This window comes from Oncorhynchus mykiss, chromosome 17 (assembly GCF_013265735.2).
Source record: "Oncorhynchus mykiss isolate Arlee chromosome 17, USDA_OmykA_1.1, whole genome shotgun sequence".
NCBI lineage: Eukaryota > Metazoa > Chordata > Actinopteri > Salmoniformes > Salmonidae > Oncorhynchus > Oncorhynchus mykiss.
In genome coordinates, this window is record NC_048581.1 from 48,257,398 (window position 1) to 48,270,054 (window position 12,657).

A 12,657-nucleotide genomic window follows, 5' to 3' on the forward strand; every position below is an offset into this window, starting at 1 on the left:
GTGCCAAGCTTTCATTCCGCTAGCAATCGACTCCTAAGGTTCAGTATTTTTGCACCGGGGGAAACTATTTTCCATAGTCTATTTCGAGAACACAAACTCTCGCATCTTTCACGGCAAAGAAAGAGCAAACTAGTGAGGGAGAGAGAGAGAGAGAGATGGAAGGGGTTCCGCCAGGTATAGGTAGGCATGTAGGCAGCAGAGCAAGTGAACGGAGTTGAGCGGTTGGAAATCCCATTGCTCATGAAGCCTCCATGTCCGTTTCTACAATCTGCTATAAACATCTCCGTGTTCACAAGAAGAAAAAAAACTCCCGCTCCAAATTGGCTACATTCATTAAAATCACAATTTAACCAACACCCATCTATTTTTGTGAATTCCTGGACCTACTCATTGGTTTTTATGTATTGAAACCAAACTATATGATTTTGAATGAAAAATATTTAAATTAACATGAAAAGGTGAATGTAAGAAGCAAGCATAATTTCAAATAGGCTGCATGTATGTAGATCTAGGTGGGGGGGGGGGGGGGGGGGATGGGATGCATGCCAGCAAAGCCATTATACAACACAACACTAAACAATAAATTAATTGCACGATAACGGGTGACAAACTGTTAGGGCCTACTTAAAGCTGTCCCAAAAGCTGTCCCAACATATTACCACCACTACACCTGGCTATCAGCTGAGCCTTGTCTGGCAGCGAAACAGTTCAATCACAGCCTCATTTACTGCCTTTTAAGAAAACAGCTGATACGGCTGACATGCTTAAACAAATGTAGTTTCTAATGACAATTGAGATGTACAGCTATGGCATAAGGGTGGATAAGTGGATAAGAGCCAATCCATAATTTCAATTAAGACATTCATGAGCGAGCTACGGATGTAGTCAATATAACTATTTGTATAGTATACATATCTCCCTGGCATATTACATAATTTATGCAGCAGCGTACAACACATTTTTGGACTTGTTGTGCTGTGCTCACTTGAACAGGAAGACGGTATTTCACAACACCCGCAATAACATCTGCTAAATACAGTGGCAAGAAAAAGTATGTGAACCTTTTGGAAATACCTAGATTTCTGCATAAATTGGTCATAAAAATTGATCTGATCTTCATCTAGGTCACAACAATAGACAAACACCGTCTGCTTAAACTAATAACACAGAAACAATTATATGTGTTCATGTCTTTATTGAACACACAGTGTAAACATTCACAGTGCAGGGTGGGGAAAGTATGTAAACCTTTGGATTTAACTGGTTGAACCTCCTTTGGCAGCAATAACCTTGACAAAACATTTTCTGTAGTTGCGGATCAGACCTGCACAACGGTCAAGAGGAATTTTGGACCATTCCTCTTTACAAAACTGTTTCAGTTCAGCAATATTCTTGGACATGGTTATGTTTGATTTTACCATGTGTTGACCATGCTGTGTAGTTAATGTGTGGTCAATTTGTGGTCATAGGGAGCTGGGGTGCAGAGTGTTGGCACTGCTACTTCCTACCTGATGGGTAAATAGACATCACTTCTACTTTTACAATGAATCAATCAATGAAGATTTAAATTTTTTTTTTTTTTTACATCAGCAGTTTTCACAGTGCTTTTACAGTAACCTGGCCTACACCAGAGAAACCCAAACAATACAGGGCACCACTTCTACTGCCATCTATTTCTCCCTGTGTGATGTCATATCCTGTTCCTGTTTAGGCACCTGGCCAGCCGAGTGCAGGGGGGCTCTCCCGTCAACATGAGGCTCCTGCTGCTCCCGCCCCAAATACACACAGGTACACACACACACACACACACACACACACACACACACACACACACACACACACACACACACACACACACACACACACACACACACACACACACACACACACACACACACACTATTAGGAATGTTTCCCTATTTACATGTTTGGTTGTATGTGTGTTTTGTGTCAGAATAGAGGGAGGATAAGCCAGTGTTTGAGAAGAGGCGTCTGATGTAGGGGTCTTCATGGGCCCAACAAGTTGGACTCATTCCAAAATGGACCTGGGCCTTTCCCACCCGGACCTGATATGCATAAATACATTTTTAAAATATATAGAGACCCGTTCCAAACGGATCCGAGGACATCTAGACCCGTTCCGTATAGACCTGGCCGGATCCACACCCGGTCCGACCCGAGTGATGGAAGCAGCAGAAAAGTACTTTTTAAGCTACTTTACTAAGCAGAGTTGGTAAAGCTCTAGAGGAGGGAGAGAGGATTGCAGCTCTAGAGGGTGGGTGAGGGGCCGTAAATTACTGTGAGCGAGTGAAACGGGGAGCAGGGAGGAGGGAGGGAGAGACGAGAGACAGCAACCAACCAAACAACTCGTGTTATGGTAGGTTAATAGAGCCCCACTGTGGAGGTGTCATAATACCCATAAAACCTAGCGGTCAAACAGGGAAATGTTTTTTCCAACATTCATTTTTCCCATAGGGTAGGTATTCCCAAACTGGGGTATCCGCAATGTCGTTGGGGGTAAACCAAATAAAAATGTGATTGACATAAAGAAAAAAAATTCAAACAGTCCATTTATATTTTCCAACAGGGCTATACATTTGGTTGAGGTTTTTTTCTTGCCTGAGTAGCCTCGTTTCACTGCCAATAATAAAATTAAACCATCTAGTGTTCAGCGGAATCACAACACAATGTCAAATACAAGTAACCTAGTCAAATAATTAAGATCCAATCACATTAACCGTTACTCTCTCGCAGGAATTTCACTAACGGTCCGTATGTAGCCAAACATAACTACTGCTCATTCCGTTTACTCGAAAATTGATAAATGGTCAAAAAAAGTAAGCCCCGCGTCAATAAAGACACAGACCAGCTCTATTGGTAGTACTGCTACCACCAGCAGTACTACACCTGCACCTGTCGACGACACAAGTTGTTCTGCTTCCACAAGCACATCCAATGCTAGCATCAGTAATTCTACATTTGTTGTTAGCCCAGCTAGCATGTAGCCTGACAGTTGTGAATCTGATGCAGCCGAAGAGCTACTGTCCCCTTACTCGGGAAGCACCGAACAACAGACAGGGATGTTGGACAATCGAAGAGGCGCAAATATGATGAGAACTACATTGATTAGGAGTTCACTTATATTGGGAGTAGTGCCTTTCCTCAGCCACAGTGTGTTATACACTGCCATTAAAACGTTTGGGGTCACTTAGAAATGTCCTTGTTTTTTTGTCCATTAAAATAACATCAAATTGATCAGAAATACAGTGTAGACATTAATGTTGTAAATGACTATGGAAACATCAGATTTTTATGGAATATCTACATAGGCGTACAGAGGCCCATTATCAGGAACCATGACTCCTGTGTTTCAATGGCACGTTGTGTTAGCTAATCCAAGTTTATAATTTTCGAAGGCTAATTGATCATTAGAAAACCCTTTTGCAATTATGTTAGCACAGCTGAAAACTGTTGTCCTGATTACAAAAGCAATAAAACTGGCCTTCTTTAGACTAATTGAGTATCTGGAGCATCAGCATTTGTGTGTTCGTTTACAGGCTCAAAATGGCCAGAAACAAAGGCCTTTCTTCTGAAACGTGTCAGTCTATTCTTGTTCTGAGAAATGAAGGCTATTCCATGCAATAAATTGCCAAGAAACTGAAGATCTCGTACAATGCTGTGTACTACTCCCTTTAAAGAACAAACAGGCTCTTACCAGAATAGAAAGAGGAGTGGGAGGCCCCAGTGCACAACTGAGCACGAGGAGAAATACATTAGAGTGTCTAGTTTGAGAAACAGACGCCTCAGCCACTGGCAGCTTCATTAAATAGTACCCGCAAAACACCCGTCTCAACGTCAACAGTGAAGAGGCGACTCCGGGATGCTGGCCTCCTAGGCAGAGTTGCAAAGAAAAAGGCACATCTCAGACTGGCCTATAAAAATAAAATATTTAGATAGGCAAAAGAACACAAACACAGAGGAAGATTTGAAAAGAGTGTTATGGACAGACTAATCTAAGTTTGAGGTGTTTGGATCACAAAGAAGAACATTTGTGAGATGCAGACAAAATGTAAGGATGCTGGAGAAGTGCTTGACGCCGTCTGTCAAGAATGGTCGAGGCAATGTGATGGTCTGTGGGTGCTTTGGTGGTGGTAAAGTGGGAGATTTGTACAGGGTAAAAGGGATCTTGAAGAAGGAAGTCTATCACTCCATTTTGCAACGCCATGCCATACCCTGTGGACAACGCTTAATTGGAGCCAATTTCCTCCTACAACAGGACAATGACCCAAAGCACAGCTCCAAACTATGCAAGAGCTATTTAGGGAAGAAGCAGTCAGCTGGTATTCTGTCTATAATGGAGTGGCCAGCACAGTCACCAGATCTCAACCCTATTGAGCTGTTGTGGGAGCAGCTTGACAATATGGTACGTAAGAAGTGCCCATCAAGCCAATCCAACTTGTGTGAGGTGATTCAGGAAGCATGGGGTGAAATCTTCAGATTACCTCAAGAAATTGACAACTAGAATGCCGAAGGTCTTTAAGGATGTAATTTCTGCAAATGGAGGATTCCTTGACGAAAACAAAGTTTGAAGGACACAATTATTATTTGAATTAAAAATCATTATTGTCAATGTCTTGACTATATTTCCTATTAATTTTGCAACTAATTTCATATGTTTTCATGGAAAACAAGAACATTTCTTTTTTTGTGTGGATTTTACCCCTTTTTTCTCCCCAATTTCGTGGTATCCAATTGTTACTACTCTCTTGTCTCATCGCTACAACTCCCTTACGGGCTCGGGAGAGACGAAGGTTGAAAGTCATGCGTCCTCCGATACACAACCCAACCAAGCTGCACTGCTTCTTAACACAGCGCCGGAGGAAACACCGTGCACCTGGCATCCTTGGTTAGCGTACACTGCGCCCTGTCCGCCACAGAAAGTTTTCAGACCCCATGACCTGATTCAGAGGGGTTGGGTTGAATGCGAAAGACACATTTCAGTTGAATGCATTCAGTTGTACAACTGACTAGGTATACAGTGCCTTGCGAAAGTATTCGGCCCCCTTGAACTTTGCGACCTTTTGCCAAATTTCAGGCTTCAAACATAAAGATATAAAACTGTATTTTTTTGTGAAGAATCAACAACAAGTGGGACACAATCATGAAGTGGAACGACATTTATTGGATATTTCAAACTTTTTTAACAAATCAAAAACTGAAAAATTGGGCGTGCAAAATTATTCAGCCCCCTTAAGTTAATACTTTGTAGCGCCACCTTTTGCTGCGATTACAGCTGTAAGTCGCTTGGGGTATGTCTCTATCAGTTTTGCACATTGAGAGACTGACATTTTTTCCCATTCCTCCTTGCAAAACAGCTCGAGCTCAGTGAGGTTGGATGGAGAGCATTTGTGAACAGCAGTTTTCAGTTCTTTCCACAGATTCTCGATTGGATTCACGTCTGGACTTTGACTTGGCCATTCTAACACCTGGATATGTTTATTTTTGAACCATTCCATTGTAGATTTTGCTTTATGTTTTGGATCATTGTCTTGTTGGAAGACAAATCTCCGTCCCAGTCTCAGGTCTTTTGCAGACTCCATCAGGTTTTCTTCCAGAATGGTCCTGTATTTGGCTCCATCCATCTTCCCATCAATTTTAACCATCTTCCCTGTCCCTGCTGAAGAAAAGCAGGCCCAAACCATGATGCTGCCACCACCATGTTTGACAGTGGGGATGGTGTGTTCAGCTGTGTTGCTTTTACGCCATAACGTTTTGCATTGTTGCCAAAAAGTTCAATTTTGGTTTCATCTGACCAGAGCACCTTCTTCCACATGTTTGGTGTGTCTCCCAGGTGGCTTGTGGCAAACAACACTTTTTATGGATATCTTTAAGAAATGGCTTTCTTCTTGCCACTCTTCCATAAAGGCCAGATTTGTGCAATATACGACTGATTGTTGTCCTATGGACAGAGTCTCCCACCTCAGCTGTAGATCTCTGCAGTTCATCCAGAGTGATCATGGGCCTCTTGGCTGCATCTCTGATCAGTCTTCTCCTTGTATGAGCTGAAAGTTTAGAGGGACGGCCAGGTCTTGGTAGATTTGCAGTGGTCTGATACTCCTTCCATTTCAATAGTATCGCTTGCACAGTGCTCCTTGGGATGTTTAAAGCTTGGGAAATCTTTTTGTATCCAAATCCGGCTTTAAACTTCTTCACAACAGTATCTCGGACCTGCCTGGTGTGTTCCTTGTTCTTCATGATGCTCTCTGCGCTTTTAACGGACCTCTGAGACTATCACAGTGCAGGTGCATTTATACGGAGACTTGATTACACACAGGCGGATTGTATTTATCATCATTAGTCATTTAGGTCAACATTGGATCATTCAGAGATCCTCACTGAACTTCTGGAGAGAGTTTGCTGCACTGAAAGTAAAGGGGCTGAATAATTTTGCACGCCCAATTTTTCAGTTTTTGATTTGTTAAAAAAGTTTGAAATATCCAATAAATGTCGTTCCACTTCATGATTGTGTCCCACTTGTTGTTGATTCTTCACAAAAAAATACAGTTTTATATCTTTATGTTTGAAGCCTGAAATGTGGCAAAAGGTTGCAAAGTTCAAGGGGGCCGAATACTTTCGCAAGGCACTGTACCCCTTTCCATTTTTCCACATTTTGTTATGTTACAGCCTTATTCTATAATTGATTAAAAAAAAATTATACTCATCAATCTACACACAGTACCGCATAATGACAAAGCAAAAACGGGTTTTGAGATTTTAGAAAACAGAAATACCTTATTTACGTAAGTATTCAGACCCTTTGCTATGAGACTCGAAATTGAGCTCAGGTGCATCCTGTTTCTATTGATCATCCTTGAGATGTTTCTACAACTTGATTGGAGTCCAACTGTGGTAAATTCAATTGATTGGACATGATTTGGAAAGGCACAAACCTGTCTTTATAAGATCCCACAGTTGATAGTGATGTCAGAGCAAAAACCAAGCCGTGAAGTCGAGGGAATTGTCCGTAGGGCTCCGAGACATGATTGTGTCGAGGCACAGATTTGGGGAAGGGTATCAAAAAATGTCTGCAGCATTGAAGGTCCCCAAGAACGCAGTGGCCTCCATCATTCTTAAATGGAAGAAGTTTGGAATCACCAAGATTCTTCTTGGAGCTGGCCACCGGGCTAAACTGAGCAATCGGGGAGAAGAGCCTTGGTCAGGGAGGTGACCAAGAACCAGATGGTCACTCTGATGGAGCTCCAGAGTTCCTCTGTGGAGATGGGAGCACCTTCTAGAAGGACTACCATCTCTGCAGTACTCCACCAGACAGAAGCCACTCCTCAGTAAAAGGCACATGGCAGCCCGCTTGGAGTTTGACAAAGGGCACCTGAAGTCTCTGAGAAACAAGATCCACTGGTCTGATGAAACCAAGATTGAACTCTTTGGCCTGAATGCAAAGTGTCACGTCTAGAGAACCTGCCAGCGTCCCTGCGGTAAAGCATGGTGGTGGCAGCATCATGGTGTGGGGATGTTTTTCAGTGGCAGGGACTGGAAGACGAGTCAGGATCGAGGGAAAGATGAACGGAGAAAAGTACAGAGAGATCCTTGATGAAAACCTGTTCCAGAGCACCCAGGACCTCAGACTGAGGCGAAGGTTCACCTTCTAACAGGACAACGACCCTAAGCACACAGCCAAGACAACGCAAGGGTGGCTTCGGGACAAGTCTGTGAATGTCCATGAGTGGCCCAGCCAGAGCCTGGACTTGAACCCAAATGAACATATCTGGATCTTCAGAGAAGAGTGGGGGAAACTCCCCAAATACAGGTTTGCCTAGCTTGTAGCGTCATACCCAAGAAGACTCAAGGCTGTAATCATAGGGGGAAATCCCAGGGGGACGGGGGGGACACGACCCCCCCCCCCCATCCTGGGAAAAATAGGATTTGTCCCTCCCAATATATCACTGTAAACATAACTATGTGATTTCAATAATATTAATAATACGCAATGAAAGCACTTGTGCTGATTATAGACACTTAATAGTGTGTTTTTAAGTTTCAAAAGATTGCTACCCCCCCGCCCTTTGCCTCACAATGGTTTGATCCACTGCCAGTTCCTTATCTGGCAGGTAACAGAGGGTTCATATCTACTGTCTGAAAGACACTCAATGCACATAAGTGACGTGAGGTTAATCCAGTCAATCGCGCCATAGCAATGTTTTTTGTTTTATGTTGGCAGGGTTTACACACACACACTATCTGAATTTGCAGAGCTAGCGTGCAAACATTAACTATTAAACTAGCTAGTACCTATTCCATTCATGTGGCGTCGTCAAAGATGGAATCATTGCTGTCGTCAGTTTATTCCAGGATCAGCATGCAGCTGTAGTGCTTCAAAGTCACTGTGATAAGGTTAGTGATAAACTGAACAGAACTACACTCTCTTCTACCATTGTCTTAAATATATTTAATGGTCTCGTTGCAAAAACGAAATTGTCGCTTTGGGACTTTGAAGCACGTGTGCAGATCTTGGAGTAAACAATAGCAAAGATTATAGCAAACACCACAGAAACAGAATTGGTGCTCGCTAGCTTTGCAAATTCAGCTATTGTTGGAAGCCAGCCAATATGAAACAAACTATATTAAAATGACAAAAGGTTGCAGCATATGTTGTGTAAACGGTGAACTCATACAGCTGTCAATTCTTGTCACTGCAATCCGTTTCACATTTGCTAGCTATCTTTTAGATCGAAGCCCATATAGAATGATAGAAGATAAGATGATAGAAGCCCATCTCCTACTGTAAATAACCTACACACTGTATGTGTGTGTGTGTGTGTGTGTGTTTGTGCAGCTTGCCAGGTAAAAATATTTCAGAAAAAAGTAAAAAGACAGACATCAGAGTATTTTTCAGTACACCAAAAAGCAAAGCAAAGAACCCTAGTAGCCTAAGACTAGTTGATAAAATGTCCATTAGAAAGAAGTGAAATGCCAATGGAAACGTTTCACAATGATGTCATTAGGCAGATCAGGCAACAGAGGGCACACAGACAGCAGAGCTGGGGACAGATGGGCAGGGACAGACTGGCAGAGACAGGGAGTCTCAGGTAAGTTTGTTGAGTCTGTTTGGCAACATTATGAAAGGTTCTCAATTTTTTTGACTTGTAAAATAGGGACATAATTGGAAAATGCCATGGATACCCCCACTCTCAACTTAAACTGGTGACTGAACTAAGATTTGTTTAAGGCAATGGTATTGCTGTTGTGATTAATTGTGTCGTTTTGGGTACTGGTAGTTAGGAGTACGGCAAACACCTTATTTATTTTCTAGGAGACAAACTGTGAGGCAGTGAGGGTGGTGAAAGGGAAAGAGCCAAGGAGAGAGACTTCAGAGGACAGTGTCACAGCCACGGCAGGACCAGGTGTCAACCTTGTTGCCAGCAGCACCAGTATAGGGGACAGTGTCACAGCCACGGCAGGACCAGGTGTCAACCTTGTTGTCAGCAGCACCAGTATAGGGGACAGTGTCACAGCCACGGCAGGACCAGGTGTCAACCTTGTTGCCAGCAGCACCAGTATAGGGGACAGTGTCACAGCCACGGCAGGACCAGGTGTCAACCTTGTTGCCAGCAGCACCAGTATAGGGGACAGTGGCACAGCCATGGCAGGACCAGGTGTCAACCTTGTTGCCAGCTGCACCAGTATAGGGGACAGTGTCACAGCCACGGCAGGACCAGGTGTCAACCATGTTGCCAGCAGCACCAGTATAGGGGACAGTGGCACAGCATTGTCCAGTTACCTCAGTGATGGCACGAAACCATATCAGCCACACCCACAATTTATAGAACCGCAAACTCTTGCCAACAGAGTGTTGACGTTTCAAGAGAGATGGTTTCGCGATTTCCTCTGGCTACATTATAATCCATCAATAAAATGAGTGTTTTTTTCACTGTAGCCAAGGGTTTTGAAGCCAGCCATCCATCTTTTGGCCAACGAGCGGATGCTGCCTTCATTAGTGCAGGATTTAGGAACTGGAGAAAAGCCATTGTAAAATTCACAGCACATCAAAACTGCCAAACCCACCGCCACTGTGTAACTGTAACAGCACACCAGCTAAATCCAATCAGTGTCCAGTTATCCAGCGTGTGGGGTAAACAGCAGAAATTACAAAAGTTACCTTGCACTGTATGAGAAAGCAACAACATTGATTGAATTCATTGAGACACTCAATACGATTTGCTGGCAAAGCAGTGGATCAATATAGGACATAATTTTTTTATGTGTTGGATGGTGTGGAGGTTCAGTTTGGCGACTGTTTTGACCAGGACAGTCTAAACATTCTGTAAAATTTGGAAAGAGTGCTTCTCACGGGGGAGTTGGATGAGTCTCTAGATCAGTACCCTGAGCTGAACATAGATTATCTTTCAGTGCAGTTGCCTCTTTCGCAACAAATACCCGTGTAGCAGCAGTTGAGAGGCAGTAGAGGTCCTCAGGAGGCTTCCAGTGGAGGTGCGGGGGTTGGTTGACCAAGTTAAGGTGCTGATCAGAATTGTCTGTAATGTACATAAAGACAGGCTGGACAGTCTTGAGGGAGAATATCTGCCAGCAATTTGTTGGATCCATTGAAACCCTCAAACATAGGTTCGGTTCTTTTGTTCAGTAGTGTGTATAGCAGTGGTTCTCAACCTTTTTTAGTACTGGAACCCCTGCATATTTTGAGGAAAGGCAGGCAAGGTTTTGAGTGGTCCTCAGGGACCTCCACCCCCTCTATATTATATGTAAAGTTAGTGGAATCCTTGTGCTGCTGAATACGTTCATTACCCTTTTTTATTTCATGGACCCCTTTCCAATACACCAGGGACCCCTAGGGGTCCACCTACCCTGTTTGAGAACCCCTGGTGTAAAGTATAATATTTGTTATTTTGTTTAGTCGATTTTAGTACATGACATTACACTTACTAATTATTTATTTAATTTAAAATTGCATACTTTGTGTGACATACTTGTCCATAGCTGTTGTTTGAAGAGTTGAGACACTGACTGAACAATAACTAAGTATTTCTGAAGGATATTTGGGTTGATTTGTTTGGGTTTTTCATTGAAGTAGTTATTTTGCTTTTAGAAATGTACTTATTCTGAGCGTTTTGTTCTTGTAAAAATTTTGTAATAGACTCAAACCAGTGGCACATATTTAATGACTATAGAAATGAATCAGAAAAAGTTCAATAAAAAGGTCAGTTCAGTGCGTAGACTAACTTTGTGATGGTTCTCAATGGAGATTATTTGAGATGAGATCGCACATGTTCATTGTATTTATGAAACCTGCACCCATACAGTGTACAGTACCATTACCACCTACTGGCCTTGCTTGGTATTGCTGGTTGTAAGTACAAATACCTGCATACATACTGGACTGATAAGGAACACTGCCATAACTATTATTAGTAGTAGTATTATAATGATTTAAAAATTGTAACAAGTTGGGACAACCCTTCATTTAACTACTGTACCTATCAATTATCCAGTAGTAGTAGTAGTAATTATGGTTCCTCAATATACATTTAACATATTACTACGTAGGCTATGTGTTACAGCACTACTTTTGGTGTCCCCCTCAGGAATTACTCTTGAGAAAATTTAATGTAATTGTCCACTCCAAAGTTGATATCAGATTTTCGCCCCTGGCTATAATCACTGCCGAAGGTGCTTCAACAAAGTACTGAGTTAAGTGTCTGACTACTTCTGTAAATGTGATATTTCAGGTTTTATTTTTCATAATTTTGCAAAAATGTCCTTATCTGGCAGAGCCAATGGCATAGTCCCAAAAGTGCAAACTCTAGCCACGGTTGGAACTTTTTTTTAGACTAGCTTAAATGTCTTAATAATTAATTTATTTTCTTTTGACCATTTTAATATATATATAATACGCTGAGTCTAAAAATCATTTGGAACACCTTGCGAATATTGAGTTGTACCCCCTTTATCCCTCAGAACAGCCTCAATTCGTCAGGGCATGGACTCTACAAGGTGTCGAAAGCATTCCACAGGGATGCTGGCCCATGTTGACTCCAATGCTTCTCACAGTTGGCTGGATGTCCTTTGGTTGGTGGAACATTCTTGATACACACAGGAATCTGAGTGTGAAAAACCCAGCAGCTTTGCAGTTCTTGCCACACTCAAACCGTTGCGGCTTGCACTTACTACCATACCCTGTTCAAAGGCACTTAAATATTTTGTCTTTCCCATTCACCCTCTGAATGTCCCACATACACAATCCATGTCTCAAGAATGCTTAAAAACCCTTCTTTAATCTGTCTCCTCCCCTTCATCTACACTGATTGAACTGGATTTAACAAGTGACAATATGGGATCCTAGCTTTCACCCGGTCAGTTTGTGTTCCTAATGTACACTCAGTGTATGTATAGTGTGCAACGTATGTACAAACTTGTTACTACTGCAACTGTGTACTACTGTAGGTAAAAACACAAAGCAGGTACAGTGCTTAAAGGTATTGAGGCTGTAACATGTTTGTGCTTTCTCTTCCTCAGCCAAATGACAGAAGACCAACGGAGACATCAAAGCTGCCAATCTACTATAATTGACCAGTTTTTCAATTATATGAATGAAGGAAAATTATCATTTCAATAAAGCTTTGCTTG